Raw genomic sequence first — 7,859 nt, forward strand, 5'->3', positions numbered from 1 at the left:
TTCAAAAGTGTGGTTATGAGATGCCGCAGACTTCAATATAAACTATTAATCTATAGACCGATTAAAATTACGTGATAGTTGACACTTCATGTGTTGTAGGTGGTTTCCTCCAATCAGATTGCTAAATATCGTGCCTGTACCATTTGTCGTAGCCAAATTCCTTGTCTGGCTTTCTTTCTTGTTGTGTTTGGATACTGAATCTTGTCTGGCTTTCTTTCTTGATGTGTTTGGATACTGAATCTTGGGTCTCTCCCTTTTATTTCTAATCTTATTTCATCACACATGATGATCTCTCTATCTCTCTCTCTCTCTCTCTCTCTCACACACACACACACACACACACACACTGAGCGACGTACCACAGTAATCAGCACACTGGACTCGGGACTCGAATTTGGCAGGACTGTTCAAACCCACGTCCAGCAGTCCAGATTTAGTTTTTTCGTGAGTTCCCAAAATTGCTCCAGGCAAATGCCGAGAGATTTCCTTTGAAAGGGAAAAGCCGATTTCCTTCTCTTTCCTTGCCTCATAGGAGATTGTACTCCGTCTCCAATGACCTCATTGTCAATAGGACGTTCAAACACTAATCTCACCCACTTGCTCCCCCCCACCCCCCCCCCCTCCTCCTCCTCCCCTGCCCATCCACCATTCACACACCGATGCTAATGAAATATGCATGCATCATACACTGTACGATCCAAGCACTACTGGATCATTCCACACAAGATTCAATTCAGCATTATTTATAGAGTTATTATAATCACAGAGATCGGCTTTCATTAGATATGTATCACGACATAGTGTGAAACCGAATTTTTGAAGGCTGTCAGTTAATCATTATGACTGGGACACCATTGTCATAAATAACAACAGCCTTTTGCAGTGTAATGGCATTGTGTAGTGGATAGCATGTAAAACTGACATCTGGAAGGTTGCAACTTCGATTTTCATAAAATGGAGCAAAATTATTTATTTTTCCAAATCTAATCACAAGACATTGATTATCATTCTTATTCAGTTAATTGAGATATTTTTTCTTTCTTTTTTTTTCTAATACTTCGCCACGCCATTTTTGTCATTGTATTTACTTTTTAATTTGCTCATATTTTTCTTCCTCTCATTCTTTTTTTCATTTGGAATCTGCCTGTGTCTCCTATAATCTGCAACCGAGAGCCAGGGCTGCTCTTGGTTGATAATGCGGCATCCCATGTAGCCAGTGTGAGATCATAGGTACAGGTGACCCGTGGCAGCAAGAAATTACAGTTTGCTTTTACCACAAAAACTGAAATTTTGCTGTGGAAGATGGCTATGCAAACAAACATATTGTGAAATTTTTCTGTCTCGAGTTTGCTCCAGTAGGTAGACTCAAACATCGTGAACAAAGTGATCGTAATCTTATTTCTGCCGCAGATGGTCAATTACCGTTTTCTCAGATACAGTGCACATCATGTGGTTGTGGTTAGTTTAGGACACGAGTTAAAGTCAGGGCAACAACACCCGTTGTCAGCCAAAGTTTAGTCATTGGTCACTCAAAAGCAGCTGTCCACAGAGCATCTCACATTTCCTTCGTACTTCACGGCGGCCACTTCCAACCTTGCTCTGCACACATTAACAGCATTTGTCAAGTGATCAACCGTGTTTGTGTGGCACCTATAACACAGCAGTCGTCGATAGGTGATATGGCAACACCGCAGCGACAACTGACAGACATCAACTACTCAACTACAAAGTAATTTTAATCGAACTGTTGTTGTTGTGGTCTTCAGTCCTGAGATAGGTTTGATGCAGCTCTCCATGCTACTCTATCCTGTGCAAGCTTCTTCATCTCCCAGTAACTACTGCAACCTACATTCTTCTGAATCTGCTTAGTGTATTCATCTCGTGGTCTCCCTCTACGATTTTTACCCTCCACACTGCCCTCCAATACTAAATTGGTGATCCCATGATGCCTCAGAATATGTCCTACCAACCGATCCCTTCTTCTAGTCAAGTTGTGCCACAAATTTCTCTTCTCCCCAATCCTATTCAATACCTCCTCATTAGTTATGTGATCTACCCATCTAATCTCCAGCATTCTTCTGTAGCACCACATTTCAAAAGCTTCTATTCTCTTCTTGTCCACACTATTTATCATCCATGTTTCACTTCCATGCGTGGCTACACTCCATACAAATACTTTCAGAAACGACTTCCTGACACTTAAATCTATACTCGATGTTAACAAATTTCTCTTCTTCAGATACACTTTCCTTGCCATTGCCAGTCTACATTTTATATCCTCTCTACTTCGACCATCATCAGTTATTTTGCTCCTCAAATAGCAAAACTCCTTTACTACTTTAAGTGTCTGATTTCCTAATCTAATTCCCTCAGCATCACCCGACTTAATTCGACTACATTCCATTATCCTCGTTTTGCTTTTGTTGATGTTCATCTTATATCCTCCTTTGAAGACACTATCCATTCCGTTCAACTGCTCTTCCAAGTCCGTTGCTGTCTCTGACAGAATTACGTCATCGGTGAACCTCAAAGTTTTTATTTCTTCTCCATGGATTTTAATTCCTACTCCGAACTTTTCTTTTGTTTCCTTTACTGCTTGCTCAATATACAGATTGAATAGCATCGGGGAGAGGCTACAACCCTGTCTCACTCCCTTCCCAACCACTGCTTCCCTTTCGTGTCCCTCGACTCTTATAACTGCCATCTGGTTTCTGTACAAATTGTAAATAGCCTTTCGCTCCCTGTATTTTACCCCTGCCACCTTCAGAATCTGAAAGAGAGTATTCCAGTCAACATTGTCAAAAGCTTTCTCTAAGTCTGCAAATGCTAGAAACGTAGGTTTGTCTTTCCTTAATCTAGCTTCTAAGATAAGTCGTAAGGTCAGTATTGCCTCACGTGTTCCAGTGTTTCTACGGAATCCAAACTGATCTTCCCCGAGGTTGGCTTCTACTAGTTTTTCCATTCGTATGTAAAGAATTCGCGTTAGTATTTTGCAGCTGTGACTTATTAAACTGATCGTTCGGTAATTTTCACATCTGTCAACACCTGCTTTCTTTGGGATATAATCGGACTATAGTTAGTAAATTTGAAATGTAAATTCTTCAATCAAGCCCCCAACTAATTGGTCACAAATTTCACCTGTGGCCTGCCATGACAAGAAATACAGTATTGCTTCAGTCCATTACATGCTACAGTTTACTGTAAACTGGTAACTGTTAAGGGAGATGTTTCACATGTCATCGTAACATTCAAAGATACAAATTATCTCAGATACTGTAAGATTGTCTCGTAAATCTTGACAAGACTGTGCAGTTCGCTGCTCTAGTTCTTAGACGGTATCAGCTGTACATCTGACTGCTGAGACAGAAAAATCTAGAGTAGTGGTTCTCAAACTTTCCGATAACGTGAACCCCTGTTTATTCGGAAAGCGATCTGTGGAGCCCCTTGCAGTGTTGTTTTAAATATACTAATTAGAGTTATCACTGACAAGAAAAAGATCAAGAAAAATAATCCAATAAGTAACAACAATGTAAGAGAAGATAGAGTGCTAGCTACTGTAGAGAATTGTGTGAGGTGTGCTTGCTTGCGTTTATGAGTGGTGTGCTTTTCTCTTTTGCTGATGAAGGCTGTGGCTGAAAGCTTTGTGTAAGTGTCTTTTTATTATGCCTGTCTGCAACTTAACCTGTCTTCGTTATGGCAAATAGCAATTTGTCTTTTCCTCCGTTGTTGATATTCGTACATGCAGTTTCCATTGCATTTTTTGTTATTTCCATTGAAATCTGGAATAAGTTGTGTCGCCATCAATCTTAAGTCCAACTCCACATGAAGACGATTTCGCTTTGAGGTTTTATTACTGCAAAGAGCAGAAAAGGTCTGCTTACATAAGTAAGTGGTAGGGAAATTCAAAAATGTTGCAATGCCATTTTAGACAGCTCTTCATACACATAGCACACATGCAACCAAAAGCTACAAAGTTCATTTTTTAAAACGTTTTTCCGTGAAGTATGGCAGGATGGTTCCAATAGCTGTTCTTGTCTTGTGTCAGAGATATTCATACCCTGTATGTCATCAATTTCTACATTAGTGAAAGGATGTTTAGTCCAACAATTACCAGGTTGTGGGACAGGGAAATATCCTCGAAAACTTGTGGATAATGCTCTTAAGTGTCCTACAAGTGTTTTGTAACAAATGTTGCTTGTCTAAAAATAGCAAACACACTTCATTATGCAGCTCAGAGAAGGGTGTCAGTATGTAAGAAAAGTTGAGTGTGTTCACTGCTAATTTCTTCACATTAAACTGTGAAAAGATAAGAAATAAGAGAATGTGATTTTACGAAATTAACGTGTTTTGTAACTTCATCCAGAAGACATTTAAAATCCTCAGGCATTTTTCTCACTGCCAAAGTTTCTCTGTTTATGAAGCAATGAGTACACTTTACTCCTGGTGCTAACGGAGTCACTCAAACCATTAGGCCTGTCAAAAAACTGGAAAACTTGGAGATGAAATCCATGAAATTTTGCCTGTCAAAAAACTGGAAAACTTGGAGATGAAATTCATGAAATTTGAAGATTTTGTGCAGCTAATGTACAATGGTTTTTGAAAAAAGTGCCCCAACAGAGAAGATATTTCACTCACTTGAAGTAGTCCTAAGTAGCCCTGTACAGTGGAATGTTGCTTAGCGAACACCTCCCATAACTCGCAATTTGCGTAGTGAGCAAAACAAATTGTAAAAAAAGACTTGATTAATGAGAGGTGTTTTCTCATAACGAGTGACAACGATTTAATGTGATATAGGGTTGTCCGAATTCGTTGCTAGCAGACCAGGAGGTTTCTCTAAAATTAACTAAAAATGGCCATAATTTATGAATCATAAACCGGGACATTTCTGGACACTTTTCTTAACGTTAAAAAAAGTGAAATATTTGCGCAAATTACTGTTGTATTCAATTGATTTATTAAAATAAATAAATTAATTAATTAACACTTTATACTGTAATTAATTTAATAGTACTCAAGGGAGGGCATTCAAATGGTAATAACATGTTACAGTATTAATACTGGTAACACAAGAATTTTTTATTTTTAAATATTAATGTGAGATACTAAATTGTCTGCTGAAACACTGTATGTTGAAGTGCAAAGATCACATAATTTGTTATCCTACACCTCATATTAAATCTGAATTCTGACCTTTGGAGAGAAGATCTTTCTGCTGTATGATGTATTCATAAAACTTTGAGCAACTCATTTAATAATTAAAAACATTTAATTATTGCTTCGACCATTGATACTTGTAATCTGTTTGTTCCTCAGTATATTGCACATTCATGTGAGAAAATACTCGTTCCACATTTGCATTATGCCCTAGAATACTGAAGACGAATTCACATAGATTCAGCAACTGAGAATGCTGTTTTTCCAATCTGTCGAAAGAAATAGGTCCATTTGTCCTGACATTATTTACTACCCCAGTTATTGCTATTTTCGTTGATTTCTGATTCAGTGAACTGCTTGAGTAAAGAAGACTGCTCAAACAATAAGCTATCATCTACTGACAGTCCTGTATCTTGTACAAATGTTTTTGTCCTTTCCACGTTGCTCCACTCAGGTGCTGCGTCCAGCAATATCCATTTAAAAATGGAAAACTCCCTGAGATTTGTGGACCATTTTTCTAAATAAGCTGTACACATTTCACAAAACTATTCTACATCAACATGAAATTTTTGAATTTCCCTAGTTCATGCAACCTCACTGTTCTGCAAGAGAGATGTCACTTTACAACGTTTTATGATTCTACTAGTATTTTCCAAAATCACAGCTATTTCTGTAACACTGCTGTCTGCTTTTTCAAGAGTAAGTATTTGTCTCTGAAATGCGCTCAACTGACTATCAGGAACCTCAGATAAGCCTCCATTAACAGGTTCTGGCATAGGGTTGTCAGAAATTTAAGTGCCTTTTCTTCTAAGAGGAAGAATGATTTAAGAGCATCATATAACTTCAGTACTCTCTTTACAGCAACAAACAAAGATAACCACCTTGTTTTTGTATGTAACAACAATGCATGGTACTCTATGTCCACAAACGCACAAAACTCCTTTAGACGCTCCGTTTGTACTGTGTATATGGGGAAGTAATTGAAAAGTTTAATTCTAAAGGTTTCTACATCAACACTCATCACATCAGTGGCTGTCTTAGCAGCATCATGTAGTATGTGAGAAGGGCAGCCAACTCCAAAAAGATTTTCATTTACTTCACTTTTCAGTGTAGCAAATATATTGTTTGTACCTGCTCGTTGCACTCGAAAATTGTTAGCATTGTCACCGCAAAATTTTGCTCTTATCAATTTTATTTTCTTCTAATGCAGTACTTACTTATTGTGGAGGCAGTTTCACTTGTCAGCGAAACTGATTTAAGCAATGTCACAATACCATTCTGAGGTGTAAAATGTTGAACAGTTAATGGAAATATTTTTTCAGCCTTATGATTACTCGCATCTGTAGCTGTTGAATAGTAGCTGGCCAATGAAAGGTCGTCACATATTTGTTTGATAGTGTCGGGTGCCAAAACTGCTTTCAAAAGTGCTGTTGTTTTGGATCTGCCCAATGTCACACTCTTTGCTGTGACAGAATCGTTAAAAAGACTGGAGCTTAGCCTAGAAGTACAGTATACAGATTTCAAAGACATGATGTTTAACAGTATGATAACGCATTGCTAATTCAGCTGCTGCTACTGATTGTCTCTGTTTTGATAACTCTGAAATTAAAAAGATCTCTCTCTCTCCTTTTTTTAAGTGCTAGCAGAGTACAGAGTACATGTTTGATTTATGCTTTGGGCTGCCTACCTAAGTAATTTGTAATATCTACCCTTCCTCCATGTGAAATGGGAACATATGACTTACATATTCCACTTCATAGTCATGTCTTCCTCATTTGATGAAAGACCATTTGTCTTGAAAGGAACACTTTCACTTAGCCATTTGGAGCTCACTTAACACACTCGCAAATGTGAACTAAGAATAATAAGCCTCACACAAGGAACTGTGTAGCTGCAATGTCTTAATTGAACTGAATCCCAAGGCAAGAGTTAATAATAGAAAGAAGCCCTTGATAGACGCTGGCAGGTGCAACAGTGAAACACAAATCATTATTTTGCTTAACAGTGACAATTAAAATACAATTCCGTGCCAGAATTTGGGAAGAAATAGACGGTATGAGAGTATTTATTTGGCATCACAAAATCGGGGCTAAACTGGCATCCTGAAAGCAATTTATGGGATGCTCGTTTTCTTAATTTGTAACTGGGACCCTAGTGGCAACCCTAGTGTGTTGTCACCAGCCATTCGCATGCAGGGGGAAAACGTTCAGCAGTATGGACGCTTTTCATTGTTGGCAATGGCATGAACAATGTCTTTAGTATGTGCTGCAGTCTGGGTTTAGCTCTGTTTTGCTACCATCTTAGTGCATCTTATGATCACATATTTTTCCAAACTTCTGTTCACATAGTGGACTTTTTTTTTTTTTCCGCAAATTTTAAAACCTTTGTAGAAGTGTTCCTGAAGACAAAGCCAAAAGAAGACAACCATAAGAGAAAGTTTGGAAGGTAGGAGATGAGATACTGGCAGAAGTAAAGCTGTGAGTACTGGGCGTGAGTCGTGCTTCGGTAGCTCAGTTGGTAGAGCACTTGCCCGCGAAAGGCAAAGGTCCCCAGTTCGAGTCTCGGTCGGGCACACAGTTTTAATCTGCCAGGAAGTTTCATATCAGCGCACACTCCGCTGCAGAGTGAAAATCTCATTCTGGAAACATCCCCCAGGCTGTGGCTAAGCGATGTCTCCGCAATATCCTTTCTTTCAGGAGTGCTAG

This window comes from Schistocerca nitens, chromosome 11 (genome assembly GCF_023898315.1).
Source record: "Schistocerca nitens isolate TAMUIC-IGC-003100 chromosome 11, iqSchNite1.1, whole genome shotgun sequence".
NCBI lineage: Eukaryota > Metazoa > Arthropoda > Insecta > Orthoptera > Acrididae > Schistocerca > Schistocerca nitens.